This window comes from Lissotriton helveticus, chromosome 10 (assembly GCF_964261635.1).
Source record: "Lissotriton helveticus chromosome 10, aLisHel1.1, whole genome shotgun sequence".
Taxonomy (NCBI): Eukaryota; Metazoa; Chordata; class Amphibia; order Caudata; family Salamandridae; genus Lissotriton; species Lissotriton helveticus.
Window position 1 is genome coordinate 316,862,283 of NC_136071.1, and position 21,892 is coordinate 316,884,174.

A 21,892-nucleotide genomic window follows, 5' to 3' on the forward strand; every position below is an offset into this window, starting at 1 on the left:
TTCTTCCTCGTTTGCAGGTAGAGAAGATCCTTAAGAGAATTAACTTCGAACAATTCAATGCTCGATTGAAACAATCAACAAGGGGTACTGTGAACACAAATGAACGCCGCTTATGTACATACGCATTGCTATTTTCAACAGGTTGTTCCTAATGTTTCTATTTTAGCGAGGTCAAAAAGAGATCCCATTAGTGGCCTACTGATTTTGCTCGATTCCTTTTGTTTTTTTACACGATTTTTCGCTATCTGCAAAGACTAAACAGAGTATTGCGACTCTGTGCTTGTTTGTAAATAGAGAATGAACCAAAGAGAACAATCAATCAAATGGAGAGAGAAGCAGGCACGACGTATTACAAAGGGGGCAAAGGGCTGCGTTAACTACCCTTCACTATCTGCAAAGAGAGAGTACTCCTAATAGAAATGAGGGGTGGGGGGCAGTATTCAAAGCAGATCAGTGTGCATAAACACGAAAATGTTTTTACTTACCACGTACTTGACATTCGACAGCTTATGATATTTGCTATTAAAAAACCATTGAAATTCACTGAAAAAACCATAGGTTATAGACTATATATAGTTAGGAATTAGCATTTACAAAACCTTGAAAATTCACTGAAAAAACCATAGGTTATACACCATATATAGTTAGGAATTAGCATTTAAAAAACCTTATTTTACTCACACAAAACCATTGAAATTCCATATATAGTTAGTTGCACTAACTATATATCGCGCACCCGCAATCCACTGCTGATCATGTCACATATTACATCATTCATGACATGGTCAGTGACATCACTGATGACATCACTGATGACATCTCAAATGACATCACTGATGACATCACTGATGACATCTCATTTGACATCATTCTTGTGCTAATACGATAAACCTCTTCAGACTCTAATATAACCTTAGATACACTCAGTGTAAACAGACACTCACACACTGCCACTCATCCATGGAGTTACTCACACACCCAGTCAGTCATGCAAAGAAACAATCTCACCTCCATTTCTTCAACTATACAGTTAAACACACCTTACTTATTGAAACATATACTAACACATATTTACTCTCTTATACAATCCCTGATACAAGTTCACAATGATCGATACAACCACTCACTCATTCAGTGGCTCTCATGCACAGTTATTTATATATGCCAACTCTCACATGTACTGTGTTTTACATATGTACTTACTATGACATGTAGCATTGAGATATCCATTCACTCATCAATACACTCATGCACACAGTCAACTGCCCATGTAGCTGTTTCCACATGCACTCTTGAACTCATACACCTAGTGAATAAACTGCTCACACATCTATGCATAGAGTCACACACCTTCCAGCCACCCCCACACAAACTCAATCTCCCATAGAAATACTTGGGCAACCAATTAATAACACATATAGCCTCTCGTATAGCTAATGATCAACACATGCAGCAGTTTACAGAACAACAGACATAATGATGCACAAATTAAGACAGTTTAGTCACTAACCCATGCATTCAGTGAGACACATTTAATCACTCACTCATACAGTCAGTCATGCACCTACTAAATCCTTCATCCAGACACTTATACATCCACTCAAGACATATTTTAACTTTACAGAAAAATACAGTCACTGCATGTTGTCATCAGTGATGTCATTTGAGATGTCATCAGTGATGTCATCAGTGATGTCACTGACCATGTCATGAATGATGTAATATGTGACATGATCAGCAGTGGATTGCGGGTGCGCGATATATAGTTAGTGCAACTAACTATATATGGAATTTCAATGGTTTTGTGTGAGTAAAATAAGGTTTTTTAAATGCTAATTCCTAACTATATATGGTGTATAACCTATGGTTTTTTCAGTGAATTTTCAAGGTTTTGTAAATGCTAATTCCTAACTATATATAGTCTATAACCTATGGTTTTTTCAGTGAATATATATATATATATATATATATATATATATATTCACTGAAAAAACCATAGGTTATAGACCATATATAGTTAGGAATTAGCATTTAAAAAACCTTATTTTACTCACACAAAACCATTGAAATTCCATATATAGTTAGTTGCACTAACTATATATCGCGCACCCGCAATCCACTGCTGATGATGTCACATATTACATCATTCATGACATGGTCAGTGACATCACTGATGACATCACTGATTACATCTCAAATGACATCACTGATAACAACATCCAGTGATTTTTTGTTTCTGTAAAGTTTAAATATGTCTTACATATTGAAGAATGAGTGGATGTATAAGTGTCTGGACGAAGGATTTAGTAGGTGCATGACTGACTGTATGAGTGAGTGATTAAATGTGTCTCACTGAGTTCACGGGTTAGTGACTAAACTGTCTTAATTTGTGCATCATTATGTTTGTTGTTCTGTAAACTGCTGCATGTGTTGATCAGTAGCTATATGAGTAAGTATATGGGTTATTGATTGGTTGCTCAAGTATTTGTATGGGAGACTGAGTGTGTGTGTGGGTGCCTGGGAGGTGTATGACTCTGTGCATAGATGTGTGAGCAGTTGATTCACTAGATGTATGGGTTCAAAAGTGCATGTGGAAACAGCTGTATGGGTGGTTGACTGTGTGCATGAGTGCATTGGTGAGTGAATGGATATCTCAGTGCTACATGTCAAAGTAAGTACATATGTAAAACACAGTACATGTGAGAGTTGGCATATATAAATAACTGTGCATGAGAGCCACTGAATGTGTGAGTAGCTGTATGGATCATTGTGAACTTGTATCAGGGATTGTATAAGAGAGTAAATATGTGTTAGTATATGCTTGAATAAGTAAGGTGTGTATAACTGTATAGTTGAGGAAATGGAGGTGAGATTGTTTCTTTGCATGACTGACTAGGTGTGTGAGTAACTCCATGGATGAGTGACAGTGTGTGAGTTTCTGTATACACTGAGTGTATCTAAGGTTATATTAGAGTCTGAAGAGGTTTATCGTATTAGCACAAGAATGATGTCAAATGAGATGTCATCAGTGATGTCATCAGTGATGTCATTTGAGATGTCATCAGTGATGTCATCAGTGATGTCACTGACCATGTCATGAATGATGTAATATGTGACATCATCAGCAGTGGATTGCGGGTGCGCGATATATAGTTAGTGCAACTAACTATATATGGAATTTCAATGGTTTTGTGTGAGTAAAATAAGGTTTTTTAAATGCTAATTCCTAACTATATATGGTCTATAACCTATGGTTTTTTCAGTGAATTTTCAAGGTTTTGTAAATGCTAATTCCTAACTATATATGGTCTATAACCTATGGTTTTTTCAGTGAATTTCATTGGTTTTTTAACAGCTAATATCTGTAGCTGTAAAATGTATTCTTCTTTAAATCCCAAAATATATTTTATATGTTTATTAAGAACTTTTTTTTAAAATATTTTTTTTTCTTCGTTCCCGCTTCGCGAATCGGGAAGCTTCCCGTTAGCTGACCTTGATGCCGCGAAATAGACCGCGAGCCGGTAAACGTTTCTTTACCGCAACTGCTGCGTTAGAAAACAACATCGTGACGCCTCCCGTCCGCATGACGTTTCGCGTTGTCGCGTGATACGTCATATGACGTGCTACGTTAGCGAACTCGTACGCTTACCGAGTCGCAAAGCACAGGTTTCTGGAAGCAAACCGGGAGGCCCTGCAAAGCGCGTAACATACACACAGCAGGTCATGTGACTTGGTAATAACACTTTTCATTGGTTCATTTCACTTTCGGTTTCCTAATGATGTAAGACTAGGTCATATGATCTAAAATGAACACTTTTCATTGGTTGAGAACTTTTTTTTTCCCAAATGGTGAAAATCCCTCCTTCTTTCCTCACTCTGACTTTCATCATTGTGAGAGAAAGACCCTTTGTTACCAGTGAGCAATGGCTTCTTTACTAGCTTCAGCTGGTGCTTCCCCACCACCTCCACCACATCCAAGGAAGAGTGGACCACCTGCTAAAGTTATAATTCAGCAAGAAGACGAAGAAGAGGAACAGGACGACCTAGATAATCTCCCTATTATGGCCAGAAGATCTGTTGTACCGGAAGTAACGGGACCAGAGGGCAGGGAGATGGTGCCAAATATACAAACGAGATTTCGTGAAGTAAAACAAGTCTGCCTACATTGCAGTGGATTCATTTGCTACGCAGAAAGTAGCATCACTCTGATCAACAGAGCTATTGACAATCATGCTCATGTTTGTCCGAAACTCCCCAAACAATAAATTCTTTTTTTTTGTTTTCTTGCTCCTGTTGAGCCCTTTACAATGAATCGTTTTCGTTGCCCCCTCCGAAAAAAAAACAAAAAAATTATAAAACTGTTCAGAAAAATTCAAAAAAAGTAAAAAAATGTTCAGAAAAATAATAAAAAAAATATAAAACAACAAAAACAATAAAAAAAAGTTCTTTTCAGAACTACCTCCCCGTTATTAAAAAATTGGTACACTATTTGCAACTGTGCCAACCTCTATTTCTCTTAGTTCGCTTCCCAGTTCGCTCCCCGGTACGCGAACCGGAAGCGAACCCAAAATTTTTTTTTTAAAAAAAGAACAGTAAGTATAAGGGAAGGAAACAGACACTTATGTTAAAAGAAAGACAGCTATAAGGGAGTAAACTAGAGATACTATTACCCGTAATCCACTGCTGATGATGTCACATATTACATCATTCATGACATGCTCAGTGACATCATCAGCAGAGGATTGCGGGTAACAGTATCCCTAGTTTATTCCCTATAGCTGTTTTTCTTTTAACATAACTGTCTGTTTCCTTCCCTTATACTTACTGTTCTTTTTAAAAAAATTTTTTTAGATCAGTCAGAAACAGTGAAAGTAATGAAATATAAAAGACTACGTAGAATATGAGGACTGTATGCAACAACTTTGACACTTACAGAAGCCTCACCTTCTCCATGCCTCCTACACAGTTCTACATGTACATCATAAATGCAAACAGAACAGAATTAATTATACATGTTAAATGGTTTATTTTTGCTGTTCTCAGAATGTATCAAATTTCACTAAAACAGTGACTTGAAGGTATTCATCATATAACAGCGGGGAAAAAAAAACACAATCAAAATGATTGTGTTTAAAAAACCCATACAACATTAGAAATCAGAATTCAGAACTCCTTAAAGTTAACTTACTTTCCATGACGGCCAAGGATGCCCTATGAACAGCTTACACTCTGTTGCGCTGTTATTACTTTCAACCCGCCACTTTCTGAAAGAAAACCTCCATCGTTTTCAAAAACATGTTACATACAATAAATGACTTCTTGCTCTCTACCACAAGATTCCACAAGGCCAAATCTTGTCAGAGCCATGTATAACTCTTGGATTTCTTGTTAGCCAATCCCGTCTTTTCGCATTTCCACAACTTTCAGAATTAAAATGTTGAAGATCATTTACACAATCCTGGACTAGTAATATCTTCCCCTTCTTCCTCAATCATGTTCTACATTTCCTATCACACTGATACTGCTTACTATGAAGCAGACTTACACTACCTTTATGACTAGTACAATTATTTAATTCTCTACATCACTTTTAATCACAAAGCAATGTAAAACAGTAGACAGCATTGCAGACTTACATTCCCTCTACTCCATGTTTTGATTGGCTGCTTCAATTAGAAACAGTTTTTCTGAACTCATTCAAAGTGCACGTATTTCTCCATAAAGTCCAGTGTTATGGTAAGAAGTTATGTCTCTGTACTACACTTATCCTCAAGGCCAAATCGTGTAGGAGCCATGAGAACTTCTTGAAATTCCTCAGAGCACATCCCGAGATTCTTTCCCTAAAATTTTGGTTTTAAAAACACCAGGTAAGAGTTTTTAAGGTCAAACGGCAATTTTTTTTTGAAAATTAAAACAGAATCATTGCAGAATGACCAGCCATTTCTACACTTTAAATAAGCTGTATAATGTCCTGATGTTATTGAAGGACCATCATGATATATAATTGCTACAGTTACAAAAGTCCTTCCTGATATTGACAACTGTGAAGCCACAAAATTTTTAATTAAAGTTGTCAATTTTGTTCCATCAGGCCTACATCGTTGGAACATTAAAATGACATACTGGCCATATGTTCGTATAAATAATGTGGACATCATTTCAGATTTACATTGGCTACACTCCATGTTGTGATCAGCTGCTTTTACTAGCTTATTAAAAGAGACTGATTTACTGTCTGGCAAAGTTAAATATATAAATCTTTCTGAGTCTACACTAGTAGTACTTGATACCCTACAGTTCTCGCAGTCATGCTGCCATTGATAAGAAAGCCCAAACAGGTGATCTACATCTACACCTTCATCATGCAATACATCAAGCATGTACATTAAAAACTCCTGACAATCTTGCTGACTATTTTGAGAGAATTGTGTTTGGCCTGAACATCTGTCTAACAGATTTCGAATTTCAGACACACTTTCTATGTTTGTTCTATCAGTGCTACATTTCTCTAACACAGAATTTAACAAACTGCAAAATCTTTGATCAGAATTGACCACAATCTCTTCTTTTACATTTTCTAGAGAAAACAAAACATTAACTACTACATTAGCATAGCAGTTGACACCAGAACTGTTTTCAAATTGAAAACCAACAACATCTTCAACAGAATCCTTTTTGTTTCTGCTTGTAATTTCAGGTTCATCGACTTTTCGTCTTTTTGCTACAACCTCCCCAGTATTGGTCACATTTCTTCGTTTCCGGCCTACCACACGTTTCTCAAACAAAGGATACTGAGGCAAATGTGGCGCATACTCTCTTCTCAACCTATTGTATTCCTTAACACAATCTAGATCCGCACAAATGTTTGTGACATCACACTCAATCAAGTACAATCCCGATAAAGTCCTAACTCGTGACAATGCCACATATGCCATACCCTCCTTGAACACAGAACTGCCAATATTCACCAATGCACAGTCTACACTTAAACCTTGCGATTTATGAATTGTCACCGCATATGCCAAGCAAACAGGAAACTGCTTACAACGAACATATAAGTCTTTTACAAGCAAAAATCTAGCAGAACAACGAGCAATTAGCTGTACTTCCTCAATGCCATCAAATTTAATTTTTAAAAATTCAATTCCATCTCTATTTCTGTATTTCACAAAATCAACAACATTACCCATTGATCCATTTACCAGACCTCTTTCAACATGTAAATTCCTTCTTAAAATTATACGGCAGTTCAAGCACACATTCAGAGTCTTTTCAAAACCCGCAGTTTTAGATATACTCTTCTCTAATGAATCCAATTTTGTTTTCAGATTCTCAGACAAAATAATTGTTGATCCCATATGCTCTACTCTGTCAATAGCTTCCAATTTCACAATCTCTTGCTTTTCTAAATGCAACATTTTGTTGTTGAATTTGGCACATTCTGCAAGAGTTGGCATCAAACATATTCCAGATTTTTTCTCAGTAACTTTCTGAAAAATATTCTCAGGCACAACATCTTCGTCTGGATATAAATTTGTCAGTAATCGTGCATGTAAAGCTTCTTTCCCATGCTCGGTCACTTTTCCAATTCTAACATCTTGTAGAATAGTCTTGTAAACTTCATCCTTTGCCTGACGCATATTTTCATGCAGTTCAGCATAATTGAAGTTTAACCATATATTGACGTTGCCAATACTCCCTAAGCACTTCCTGGTATCTTCATGCGTGAGCATTTTGAACACAGGTTGCCCTTTCACTGGTGTCAGCTGCAGAAGATCTCCGAAAACAATGATGTGTTTGCCACCAAATAACACATCATACTCTGTTTTGAGAACTTCTTGCATCCTCAAATGCACAAAGGCAAGCATGACATTGGAAACCATGCTTACTTCATCAATGATAAGAAGTTTCATTTTCCTCAAGACTCTTGAACCTTCAAAACAAGCATCTCCAGATAGCTTGTGATATTCTAATTTGTTGTCATGCTCCACTGGCAGCATCAGTAAACGATGTAAAGTAATCCCTTTAATGTTATGTGCTGCCAGTCCAGTTGGAGCGGTGACAACACAAGACAGCGATGACTCTGTCCTTTCCTGCAAATAACATGAAATTGCTTTAATAAGGAAACTTTTTCCAGTTCCCGCTTCTCCACTCACGTACAGTCGGACAGGCTTCAACGACGTACATGAGCACTCTTTCTTGTCATGACTTAATCCATGATCAATTTGCATGGTAAGTTCGTCATATATTTTCCTCTGCTCAACGTTGAGTTGTCTTTCCAACTCTTCTAAGTTAACCGCATCCTCCTGAGCATGTGCCATGGCTCTTTCCACTTCATTCATAGCAGTGGCAGCTTCATTTTCGATAAGAGGTCCTCCTAGTGGATCCTGACTCAATGAAGCAGAACTCTGACTGTCCTGAGAACTGTCTCTGGCAATCTCGGCTGCAATCGTTGCTTCCTGCTCAATTTCCACATTCAACATTTCTACATATTTGGGAAAAGCAGGACATTCTATGGTCTCCTTGGCAGCATTGAATGAGTCTTCGTAACAAAGGAAATCTCCAAGCAGTTCCTCTTCTGCACGCCAAGGCTTAAAAAGTTGCAAAAGTGCTAAATAGAAAAACTCCTTTTTTTCAGGAGATTCGCCACTCAATTTTCGATGGTTTATCAAGTGGCATTTTCTTTGCTTGACCAGACATCCCTCACTTCCTATTACAGCATACACTCCTTTCTCAGTATCTTCTTTGATGTTCCTCTTGAATATGTAATTTTGCAGAACCTCATACAGACAAACATTCTCGAGGTGACTGCTTCGATTTGGATAATATGTATCCAACATGTTGCTCTTCAAAATGTCGGTACTGTTTGGCTCCTTTTCCGCCAAATACTCAATTTCCCGCACAGGTTTCAGAACTCGATTACGCGTTGCAGCAAGACCAACACTCGCCCAAACGATACTCCTGGACTTGGCATAGAGACTTGCTGAAGACAACCGGTCAGAACATTCGTAAGCTCCGATTTCTCGATGCGACAACATCTTCAGACTGAAACTGTACAACTTCTTGCTGAGGCTCTTTTCATGGGAAATGTCCTCCCACATATCCTTCAATTCTGTCTTCTCTTTTTTGGTGATGTAAGATGTCACATACCGAGCCACAGCCATACAGTTATCAGCCACAAACTGTATATCCATGTTAGCATTCCACATGGACAAAATCACCGGGTTGTAGTCGTTAATGTACTTAGACTCTTCGTTCCTCTTCAAATTGTATGTGTTTTTAGGTGATTTCTTCATCACATTATGTCGCAGCGAAGACATCAAACTGTTCACTCTTCCTTTAGAAATCACCGGTCGTGGAAAGCCGAAACGACATTTGGTGTAGAACTTGTCTTTGTTCCGGAATTTACAACGACAGTACTTTCCACATCGATGGCTTTGGAAACGTAGAACTTTTTCTCGTAGGCTTTTTTTCTCCTTTGCGTTTGGAACAGCACACGTAGAATACTGTTCTATGAAACTCATCACTGAGTCTTCTGCATCCGTTCCAAATTTAGGTGCATCCTTGATCCACAGCAACATATGTATATGAGGAGCACCTCTTGCTTGGTACTCCTTCCTCCAGAAGAAATCCAACACCTCTCCAAGAGGTGGATTCTTCTTATTCATGATGAAAGACATCATACCTTCAAATCTATGATTGAAGTACCTACATACATTGACTGGATCCAAAGAGCACAGTTCTCCGGGTGTCTTGAATTCGATGTTTTCTACGTTAGCATTTGCCTCTCGTAGAAATTCAAGTAAGTCTTCCCAGCCATACTCAGCACAGCTCAAAGTGAGGAACCATGTGGGAGTTCCTAAGTTCCTTAGCATACATTTTAAATCACCATGACGACGGTACCAGTACTCATTAGTACCACGCTGACACGCCATGAGATTAATCAGGTGAGAATCCAAAATACTGTCTTGGACATTGACTTTATCCATAAAGTCACTTGCCGAGATGTTTTGCATGTGTATACCACTTTTCAAGATGTGGTTCACTGCATATGACAGTCCAGACAGATCGCTTTCAAACAGGAGATGAAACAAATAAGGAATGCATTGTCGAAACCTAGGATCTCCTGCATACAATCGCAAAGTCCGGTATTCAGAAGCAGGAATTTGATGAGGTCGCTCATCATATCTTCCTCCCAGACCTGTTGGAAAAAGCTGTGGGAAACACCGAGCTTCCAAACTTTCCTCCCAAACACTAATGGGACTCCCTTTCGCTTGTTTCATTTGAAACAACTCAATAGCATTCCCCATGACTTCCTTGGAATGCAAAGGATGAACACTATAATGTTCATATATTTCTTCACTAGTACAGGGTTCTACTTTCTCAATTTGACCAGCACACAAATCGTTATCCTCTTCCTCACTTACTTCCTCTTCTGCAACATATACATTTTTATAGTACTTATTATATTTTTTCAAATACAATGTTGCCCTTTTGACTTTCCTAACATCTACTAAATCTTGCCATATTTTCTTATTCTTTGTCGGAACCCCATTAACTAAGATAACAAGAGGTTCCTCTTCCACTTTTTCTACTCCAATTGTGTTAATGTTTTTCTTCAAATCTAGAGGCAAATAAACAACTCTTCCCTTTAATCCTCTCTGTAAATCTGATGGAGGCAATTTCCCTGTCTTTGGCTCCATTCTTACAATAGCCTGAAAGGGATGGATACTTTGAATCAAAATAGATTCATAAGTATTTAAATCCTTCAATTCAGAAGGAATCTCAACCAATTCCAGATTATTATGAACTGCTCTAGCAGGCATCTGGTTTTGATTTAATTTGTTACAACAATAAGTACACACACGTTGATCCAATCCCAAATCAAAACAATTTTCTACCATCAAGTATGTTGTAAAATCCTTCCATTCACTATTATTTTCCCTTTCACTTTTTCCATATAAATCCACTAACTTAGTCTGATTCTTATAATAAGTGCGTCGACAACACACACAAGTGAAATTTGGCCTCTCACTTGATTTCACCTCAAACGTCGCAATTTCCCTCTGGAAATTATCTGTACTGGAAACCTGTACACTATCTTCCACATTACTCTCTTCTTCTTGGTCAATTTCAACATTCTCCTCTTTACTTCCAAAGTAACAAAACTCAATTTCTTCACATATATTCTTCACATCTATTTCAGAACTATGCAAAAGAGCAGCGCATAATTGTTTAAGCATAATTGCTGGACTCTTAGCATAATACAAAATTCTAACTAATTTCCTCACTTTATTATGATGCACTGCTAGCATCCTGAAATGATGAAAAACACTCTGGCATACTCTCCTGGAAAGACAAGCCAGTGAATGACCATGCAAACCTATCACTTCTCTCACTCTGCAAGGATCTAATTCTTGCAACAACTTCATTTTCTGCTTCAAACTGTTCTTACTAAATGACCGTATAAAATCACAAAGCAAATTGATGGAATCCTGTCGTACACTGCAAATACTACTACACTTCCAGGTGTACACAGGACCCTTAGGACGTCTCCCTAAAACCTCATTACCTAACACCTCTTCTATCTCTGTTGTCACAAGTTTTTCTTTTTCAACTGGACAACCATCTTTCACTTCATAAGCTCGACCACTGGTGTCAACTGCATGCACCAAATCATTATCCTGGAAATAACTCTCCTCATTAAAAAATGCCTCAGAGCTTGAACTATGCATCCATTCTCCAGAAAAAACTTCACAAAAATTACTACGATTAACTATTCTCTTCCATCTACTATTTCTTTTGAAATCATATATTACCTTGTTTAGCTTCCGAATTCTATTGATTGTCAAAATAAATAACTTACGTTTAATTTCAAATGCCTGATCAATAACTTTCTCAACAATTTTTTTTCTCTTATAAAAAACCACTTTCTGCTGACCTTTCTTAATATTTTTTAACAAATTCCCAATTATCCTGTTGCGGAACATTCGTTTACGAATATCCCTAAACTCTTGTTTCCTTCTACTTTCATGCATAGAGTTATCTCTTACTCTAGCAGTAACATTTCTCATTGGCCTTTCCTTACCATTTGAATTCTGTCTCCTTTTCTGGACTGAAACATTTTCTGTAGTAATATTTTTTTTACTACACATATTTCTTATGACTGTTTTTCGACTCTTACCCGGTGCTTTCTTGGTGACTTGACAAATCTTTTTGTTAGAGGACTGCTGCATTCTTCCATGGTCCTGCTGTCTTTGACGTTTTGCAGCCTTTCTTACTCTTTCTTTGCTAGGCATCCTAAAATCTTGAAATAATCTGCAGTTGAATCTGTGGTAAAATATAATAAAAAATGTTATTAACCACTATTACCCAACAGTAAATTAATAACAGTCATCAAAAACTTAACACACTACTTAAGTATATAATATACTGAAGCCTATCTCCAATTTTTTACTGAACAGGACTCATCTCTTCTTAACCTTGGATAAACCTCACCTACTCTGTGTCCCCTGCACATAATTAAATGTAAAGGGGCAGATTTATATTAACTAGCACATCCCCAGGGATGCACCAGTTAACGTGCACCGCTGCTCTGCCACCCACGGTGTGCCGCATTTACAATCAGATAGGACAAAGCTACATCAAAACCCTGCGCCTGCTTGAAGCAGGCATAGATCTTGACGCAGGTAGGCTGAAAGCTAAAGCAACAACTAAGTATCGTGTGCAGAAGTTACAAAAAAGGAAAAATGGCGTTTAAACCAGTAATGAGCCCATGCTAACGTAACACAGTGTAAAAATATCCAGGATTTACATCAGTTTGGGGTTCACGAACCTGGCAGGTACAAGGAACTGAGGCTTTCCACCGTGCATGTCTCATCCCAAATCATATGTTGTTTGTGAATGAAACAATTTCCCAGACCAAATGCTTTGGATTGGCTACTTCTAAAAAATTAAACACCCCTACTATCCCGGAGTTAGAGGAATATGATGGTTGGAGTAATTTTACTCGTTGTCCATTAAAGATTTATAGGCCCTACTCCGTAATTCTTCCTTTAACATTTCCAGTATAAATCCAAAAGGTTCACTGCTTTGGCAACGTGCCTTATCCACGGTTTAATAACGCTGCCTTTTGCTTTATATAAGTTTTCAAATTGTATGAAATATATACCAATAGGTCGTTATTAACCTTTAGGTAGTGGTTTTCTTCATGAGGTCTGGTCGCTTCCATACACATACAGATTTTCAAAGATGATCAAGACCTTTATCTGAATGGAGAGGAATGCACTGAGACGCCAGATCATTCACTAATGTGTAGGCACATACAGTTACACGGTTCATGCAACAAACACCGACCAAATATGGCTTGCGTGTTGCAAGGCACGCCAGTTCCTGCTATCATCCCCACGTTCAAGTTCTTGGAAAATGGTAGTTATTTGATGCTCAATAATGAAGATTGTTCTGGGTTAATTAAAAGTATTCATTTTATCGTAACAGTAAATGAACGGGTTATTTGCTGCAGAAATGTTCTATTTCCTCCCACACATGAACATAGGGAGTTTTCAATCTGGCCACAAATACCAACCTTGGGAGCACATTTCAACGGCATGGCAAGAATAAGAGCTCTTTTGTCTCAGAGAGAGGTGGCCTTGAGTTCGGCCCGTGAAACTTTCGTGCTTCACATAGCGAACACCCGTACAGAGGTGCAGACCCTTTTAAATACAGATTCGACTTTGCATTTCAGCAAGATTAACCATTCATTTCCATGCAGCAGGAGGCCCATAGGAATGAAGGTGCAATTTGCGATTAGCAATTACCTCATCGCAAATTACAAATTTTTCCGACGGTGCAGGGGTGTCTCAAGAACACCCTGCTGCACCCCTGAAAAAAAAATTTTGGGTCATATGGCGCACATAAATTTTGAAAACATTCCTTTACCTCAAAAACGATTTTCAACTCATAATTTGAAAACACTGCACATGGGGAAATGACTTAAAATGTCCTTAAGACACATAAAAGCATTTTTTGATTGCCTTTGCAGCATGTTTCAGTCACCTTTAACATGCCTATGTAACGGAAACATTCAAAATCTAAATTTGCCATGCACAGGTGGGAGCATATTTACAAGCAATTTGCTCCACAGACAAACTTCTTACATTGAAATGGGAAAAATAACATCAGAGACTCTCAATTACCTTATAAAGAAGCAGACACCATTATGTCCTTCTCATCAATATTAAAACCATTGCTTTTTCTCAAAAACGATTTACAAGTCATAATTTGAAAACACTCCACAGCTCCTATGCACATAAAAGCCCTGTCAGTACTAATACTTCACATTTTCTCCAATTACAATTTCTCAAAGAAACAAAATCTATTTGTGAAACACTTGAGACAAAGCAACATTTGAAAAACACAACTTTCTTCATAATTTTCTCCTTAAAGCACACTATTTTCTATCTAAATTAAAGAAATTTTTTCTCACCTTAGCAAATACTTTGAGTTTCAAAACAGTCTCAGAAACACACCAATTTGTCTTCAGCAGAGCAAAAGGTATGCACTCCAGAGTCTGCAGCTATCAAAAGCACAGAAATGCTGTAATTCCTCACACAGATCTCTCATGTCACCCAATCAAAACTCTTCCCTCACTTTTTTTCAAAGCAAAACCCTTCCCCCCTCTGCCCCCTCTCTGCTTTTTCTGCATAGCAACCACCTCTTGCAAGACCTCTCACACAACAATGTTGCAATTGAACTCTGAACTCTCAGTGCACCTGCATATCCAAAGCATTCTTTCATTTAATGATTTTTTCTTCGCCACTCAAAATACATCTTTCAACGAACTCATCCATGCACACTAACTTTCTGTTTTCAGCAATCAAAATCCACCAATCACTCTTACTGCTTCATTAACACAGAAACTCCTCAGTTTTTTTCATTTTACACTCTCATTTTTTCAACTGCCATTTCATTGCCACACTTCATCTGACTGCAGGAGAACCTTCTCTCGCCATGTTTTCTGTCTGGATTGTTGGACATAGCTACATCTATTGGGCTCAAAGGTACGCTGAAAACAGGAATTTACCTAACCTCAATTTACAAGATGTGGAAATTAAGTGGTTTGGCCACAGAGGATTAAAATGTCACCAATTGATACCATTGGTGAAAACCTTTATGCATTTGCCAAAACCTGACCTGTTAATTGTGCACTGTGGAGGTAATGATTTGGGCACTTTGACTGGGGTAGGTCTGGAAATGCTTATAAAGGACACCTTTGAGCAATTGATGGCACTTTTTCCTCAGACTGCCTTGGTATATTCAAATATATGCCAAAGACAGAAATGGAGGTGGTCGAACCAATTTTGTCCACAAATTGAGAAATCGAGGAAGCATGTAAACAAATCTGTTTCAGCTTACATGAGAGACCATGGAATGGGCTCCCTGTACAACAATAACTTGCGTTACTACATGCAAGATATCTACAGAGCAGATGGAGTTCACTTCTCAGATGAGGGCAACAGAGTTTTCACTCTGAATTTAAGACTGTGCATTGGTACCTACTTATAAGTACCTAAATGTACCATAAACCCAAAAGCTCTTCTCAGAGCTACCCTACATCTGATCACTCACAATTATTATTATTTTACTCTAACTTTTTTCACTAATTTTCAAGAAAGTACGCTCCCCAGACCGCTTCCCGGTTCGCGAACCGGGCGCACTCCACGCAAAAAAACTAAAAAAACGGTATATTTTTTTTTTGCCCTGCGAGACCCTTTCAAAGCCTCCACATCAAACCTAGGGGGTCAGGGAGGATCTACTATGCCCCCTTATGGTCATTTGCCCCTTCGCTTTGGCCTCCTCTTGTCTCTCGATCCTACCGAGAGACAAGATGGCGGCCGCTACGGACTGTTTGGAATGTTTACAGACGCCGAAAAAACAATCAGCTTCGCAAACCTCCGTAACGCGAAAAGTACGAGAAGCGGAGCGCTGTTACAGATATATATCTTTTTTTGAACGTTAATTTCTCAAAATCCACTAGAGCACATATATTGAGACCTAGCAAAGGCACATCGGGCTACCAGTCCCTACAATTTTGCCAAGTTTCGTGCAAATCCATTCAGCCGTTCGATTATTATTATTATTATTTTTTTTGCCCCGCGGGGCCCTTTTAAAACCTCCACATCAAACGTAGGGGGTCACCGACGATCTACTATTCCCCCTTATGGTCATTTGCCCCTTCGCTTTGGCCTCCTCTTGTCTCTTGATCCTACCGAGAGACAAGATGGCGGCCGCTACGGACTGTTTGGAATGTTTACAGACGCCGGAGAGCCAATCAGCTTCGCTTCGCAAAGCTCCGTAACGCGAAAAGTACGCGAAGCGGTGCGCTGTTACAGATATATATCTTTTTTTGAACGTTAATTTCTCAAAATCCACTAGAGCACATATATTGAGATCTAGCAAAGGCACATCGGGCTACCAGTCCCTACAATTTTGCCAACTTTCGTGCAAATCCATTCAGCTGTTCGATTATTATTATTTTTTTTTTTTTTTGCCCCGCGGGGCCCTTTTAAAACCTCCACATCAAACCTAGGGGGTGAGCGACAATGTACTATGCCCCCTTATGGTCATTTGCCCCTTCGCTTCGGCCTCCTCTTGTCTCTCGATCCTACCGACATGTAGTGCATTGCATTAATGATGCCGAGGTTCTACTAACTCACTTGAGGTCGAAATTTCCAGGCACTACATGTCCCAAGAGGCCAGGAGCCACGCCCACTGGGCAGGACTATATGTGATTTAAGTGCAATGGAACAGAACGAACATTTGGCTCACAGCACACAACCATTGATAAAGGGGATTGGAGTCCCAGAAACGCGTCTGGTGTTTGTGCAAGAACTTAATGAAGCTGTTGGTGCGCTGCTATTCACAAGCAGTTGGAGTCCAAATAAAAGGAGCTATGAATTTTGCCTGTGGATTCCTTTCTGAAGGGCTACCTGTCGAATTTATTTGCAGCGGCTTTGCTCGGCCGCGAAAGGATCCCGCTGCCTTAAGGCAGACCAGCGCTGCTCCATAAGGATCAGCGTGAAATGGATGCAAAAAATCCGGGACTTCAACACAAAGCAAAGTGAAGGGCTGAGACGTGCCAGTACTTCAGCCCACTGAGGTTTGAATTGTATTAATGATGCCGAGGTTCTACTAACTCACTTGAGGTCGAAATTTCCAGGCACTACATGTCCCAAGAGGCCAGGAGCCACGCCTACTGGGCAGGACTATATGTGATTTAAGTACAATGGAACAGAACGAACACTTGGCTCACAGCACACAACCATTGATAAAGGGGATTGGAGTCCCAGAAACGCGTCTGGTGTTTGTACAAGAACTTAATGAAGCTGTTGGTGCGCTGCTATTCACAAGCAGTTGGAGTCCAAATAAAAGGAGCTATGAATTTTGCCTGTGGATTCCTTTCTTAAGGGCTACCTGTCAAATTTATATATATATATATGTATTAAAATTATTATTATTTTTTTTAAAGTTACATTAATTATTTAATAATTTTAAGTTAATTTAAGTATTTTAAGTATGTTTAAATTAATTATATTTATTATTATATTAATTTTAATAAGACATTTAAAAAATTCAATATTTTGACTGTCTATATTTTTTACAATCGATATTTTGGAGTCGATATTTTTGTACTTACCTGTTTGTAGATAGGAAGTGGATATTCTGGCATTCTATATTGTCTCCACGATATTTTGGCAGGTCGATGTTTTGCTCCTCGATATTCTGTCAGTGATCCAAGTCAAAAACACACAACAGAACATCAGCGCCGCCTTTGGAGTTAGAAGTGCCTGGTGCGACAATCTTCAATGGGGCTCCCCGACCATGACCTCTTTCTCCACAAACCCCCCCCCCCACCACCACCACCTTCCATCAATGCCAATCATTTCTCCACAACCCTTCTCTCACATGCATTTATTTTGTTTTATAGCGCTATGCATACCAACCCTAGGGTGTCAGAGCACTTTACATTACACACACGTTGTACCGAGGGCAAGTAAGTAAGTAATGTTTATTTTGTACATGATTAATTAAAATCTTTACAAAAATATAAAACACCAGTAGAAACATTAAAAATGGTTTGTAATTAAACTTAAAAAGTACGAAATTTACTGGGATCAGTTCAAGGTTGTCTTCAGGTCATAATAAAGTTCTTTAAGCGTTACTAAGTCTTTTTCTTATTAAGTCAAAGAACTTCACAACCTGGCAGTTCATTTTGGTGTTACTGGTGGTAAAGCATAGTTTGACTGCCTGCCTGCAGGTCCGAACAGCATGTGATTTAAAGGATGGTAGCAAAAGGGTTTACCTCATATCCCTTAGTCTGGGGCATATACAAATCACATGAACAATGTCCTCCTTGCCGGACTTACACAGGCGACACTGTTGCGAAGCATGTGTTCTCTCCCAGGGGGGCAGGTGTGGCAGTATCGGGATTACACCAAGGCGTAATTTTAGAAACTTTTCTTTAACTTTTATTTTTATCCCGGTATTTAGGTATGCTTGTGGCTGTATTTTACCATAATCACCCAGGGTTGTCCATCCATGCGCTCTATTTGCTAAGTCCTTCTTGTCTTCAATCGCTGAGATAATACGTGCCGATTTTTTTGCTAATTTTTTGAAGGACTGGAGATCTATGGAAGTTTCCCAGATGTCAGACAAACCTAGAACTTCAATTGAATCAAATAAATAGTCTCTAGGCAACGAAGTACGATGCCGAAGTAACTCTTCCCATACGTTGGCGTTTAGGGAGTCAGCCTCTGCATTGCGGATCTTGCGCCAGCTGGCTACATACGTACTCCGCCTTTCTAATGTTTGTTTAAGAATGCCAAATTCTAAACGAATCTGAGCAGGAGAGACATATTTAGGAAGATTAAAAATAGCCCTATAGGAGTTGGCTATGACTGTGTCCAGCAGTGCGGCATCCTTCCCATGAAGAGATTCACTCCCGTATGTGAGCGTTGGTTGTAGTTTCGCAAGCAGGACTTCAAGAAAAGGTTTGAGTGTGAGATCGGGGAGTTTGGCCTTTAGTGATTTTAGTGCCAAATACGTCATTGAGCCTTCCCTCGGATGGATTGAAGTTGAGTCCTAGACGTATTATTTGAGTCAAGGAGAACACCCAGATACTTGTATGTGGCTACCCGGTCAAGTTTTTCTCCATTCAAATGCCAGCAAGGATTAGTTTTTTTCCTGTAATTCACCGTCATGACCTTTGATTTGTTTAGATTTATTCGGAGGGCGTTCTTTGCTGAGAAGGCGTAGGCTGCGTTCAAGAGGTGCTGAAGGCCGGTTAGCGAGCGGCTTATCAGCATCAGATCGTTTGCATATAGCAGATTTGAAAGGGTGATTTTCCCTAGCTTGGGTGCATGGTTGCGGCATTTATCCAGTTCTGCAGGTAAATCCGCTAAAAAAGGTTGAATAAGATGGGCGCTAGTAGACACTCCTGCTTTAGTCCTTTTGTCGTCCTAATCGGCTTCGAAAGGTGTGTACCTGCCCCCAGTTTAATTTTAATCCAGGTATTGAGTGGAGCAGTATTAGGACGTCTAGGAGGCGTTTTGGAATACCCCAATTGTATAGTTTCTGCCAAAGTTTGTTGCGGTCCACATGGTCGGAGGCAGCAGTATAGTCGATGAACATGAGGAATAAAGCTGACTTGGTTGCTTTGGCTGCACACATCAGCGGGGACAATGCCATAATGTTAGTCGTGGTCCCTTGCCCTTTCCAGAAACCCGTTTGGTTGAGTGGGATGATGGCGTTTTCAGAGGCCCATGACGATAATTCCTCCAAAAGGAGTCCTGCGAAGTATTTTGCTTCTACGGCTAGCAGGGCAATAAGACGATAACTGTTTGCATGACTCTTGCTCCCATGTTTGTAGATCGGGCTGATGACGGACCGGGGCAAGGAATCAGGAAGAGACAAAGTCAATCTTGTGTTGTTAAATACTAGTGCCAAAGATGCACTCCAGAAATCTACATCTGATTTATACAGCATGGGTGGTATTCCATTCGGCCCTGGCGCTCCGTTGAGTCTCCCCTTTGTTATTTGCTGTCTGATGTCTGCTGGGGCAATGTCCGTTGGCCCTGGATCGACACCCTTTGCAGTTCTTTCATCCGTTGTTGGATTATCAGGTTTCGGTGGACTCGTACCCTCACACTCCCACATTTCATGCATATTTACGCCTGAGTGATGATCGAATTTCTCCACTTTTTCAGGCCTTATGGTTTTTATGCGAGGAGAATTTATTGCAGTGCCTCCTGTGATGTCATCATTATTGAAGTGCGACAAAAATTATTTTGTCCATACTTCCTCTGATATATGTGAATTTTGCCCTAAATGGTCAGGGTGCTGTATTTTTTTTACCATTTGCCAGAACCTAGAGCTGTTTTTCTGCTTCCCTTCATAGAGAAGTTTTACCCAAAGATCTTCATTTCTTTGCTTTTTGCTTTCCCATTTCATCCGTCTGAGCTGTTTTTTCATTTCCCGTAAAACTGCTTGCAGGCTGTGGTTTCCCTGGTCCTTTCGCATACGTCTCAGGGTTTGATTTATTAATCTTTTTTGTGTCCTCACGTCCGGGCATGAATGTCTCCAAATTGAGGTCCCCTTTACTTGGCGAAAGTTGTTAGACACAGTACTTCTCATTTTTTCCCTAATGGCATTGATGAAATTTGGCCAGACGTCCGACAGCTCAGTTGAGGAGCCGGAGGCTTGGGAGAAGAGGATTTTCGCAGTGAAGCTGATAGAGTCAATGTTGTAGGTGTTGCAACGTAACCGCCTTAAGTTTGAGCTGACTTCTGTGTCGGGGCCAATGAGGGGTTCAATTTCCAGTTTCAAGTTGGATCTTATTTCGGCCATTAGAGGTAGAGGATCACTGAAGTCGCTCGTATCTATTCTGAATGATGTTACCCAGCAGAACATATTCAGAGACATGAACATGTAATCAAGGTGCGAAGTTTGAGTGTTGGAGTGGAAGGTGGCTGCTGATGGGTCGTCTTCGACGTAGCGACCATTTTGGGCCCTTAAATTGAGTTGTTCCAGATGACGTAGTGAGTTTTTCGAGTGCTTTGTTAAGTTATTATTTTTTGTTAAGCCTTGTGGCGGCACACCCCATGCTGCATTCAGTTCTTGGATGAGGTCGCTGTCTTGGTCTTTGCTGAAGAGGAGCATGTTAAAGTCACCAGCCAGGATGAATTGTACAGAGGGAATGAATCTTACCTGTGTAAATACGTCTATAGAAAATATTACACAAAACAATGAGGATTAATATGCATAGTACACATTCTTTCAAAGGGGCATATTAATTCCCTGCTCCCGGTTTCATGGTATTTATTTTTGGTTATTTTTTTTTAAACATTTCTGTCTGTATTTATCCATATCTATTTTTTGTCCAGTGTATCTGCATTTATCCATATTTATTATGAGTTTTGTTTTGCGAAAAAAATAAAGCTGAAACTGGTATATTTTGGCTTTTATTTAATCAATAAACTGCAGTCCAGCTTGAAAGCCTGCCAGGTTTCAGTGATATGAACACATGCAGAAGATACATCAATGCACGTATATGAAAATATGCACATTTCAGCATCAGCCTTGTTTACCATGTCACTCTGTTTACATCTACTCCTCACTGCCTCTACCTCTCTCTAATTCATCTTTTTTACCATTATCACTGGAAGTACTGTAGTACAGTATATCTGCCTATCCATTTCATTCTCCCTATCACTATCTCTCTACCTCATTCTAAAAATTACCTATTTCTGTGCCAGTCTTTCTCTAGCTAGACATTCCTCTATCCATCCCTCCTGATCTTTCCTACCTCCTACCTCACCTTTCATTATTTACTCCT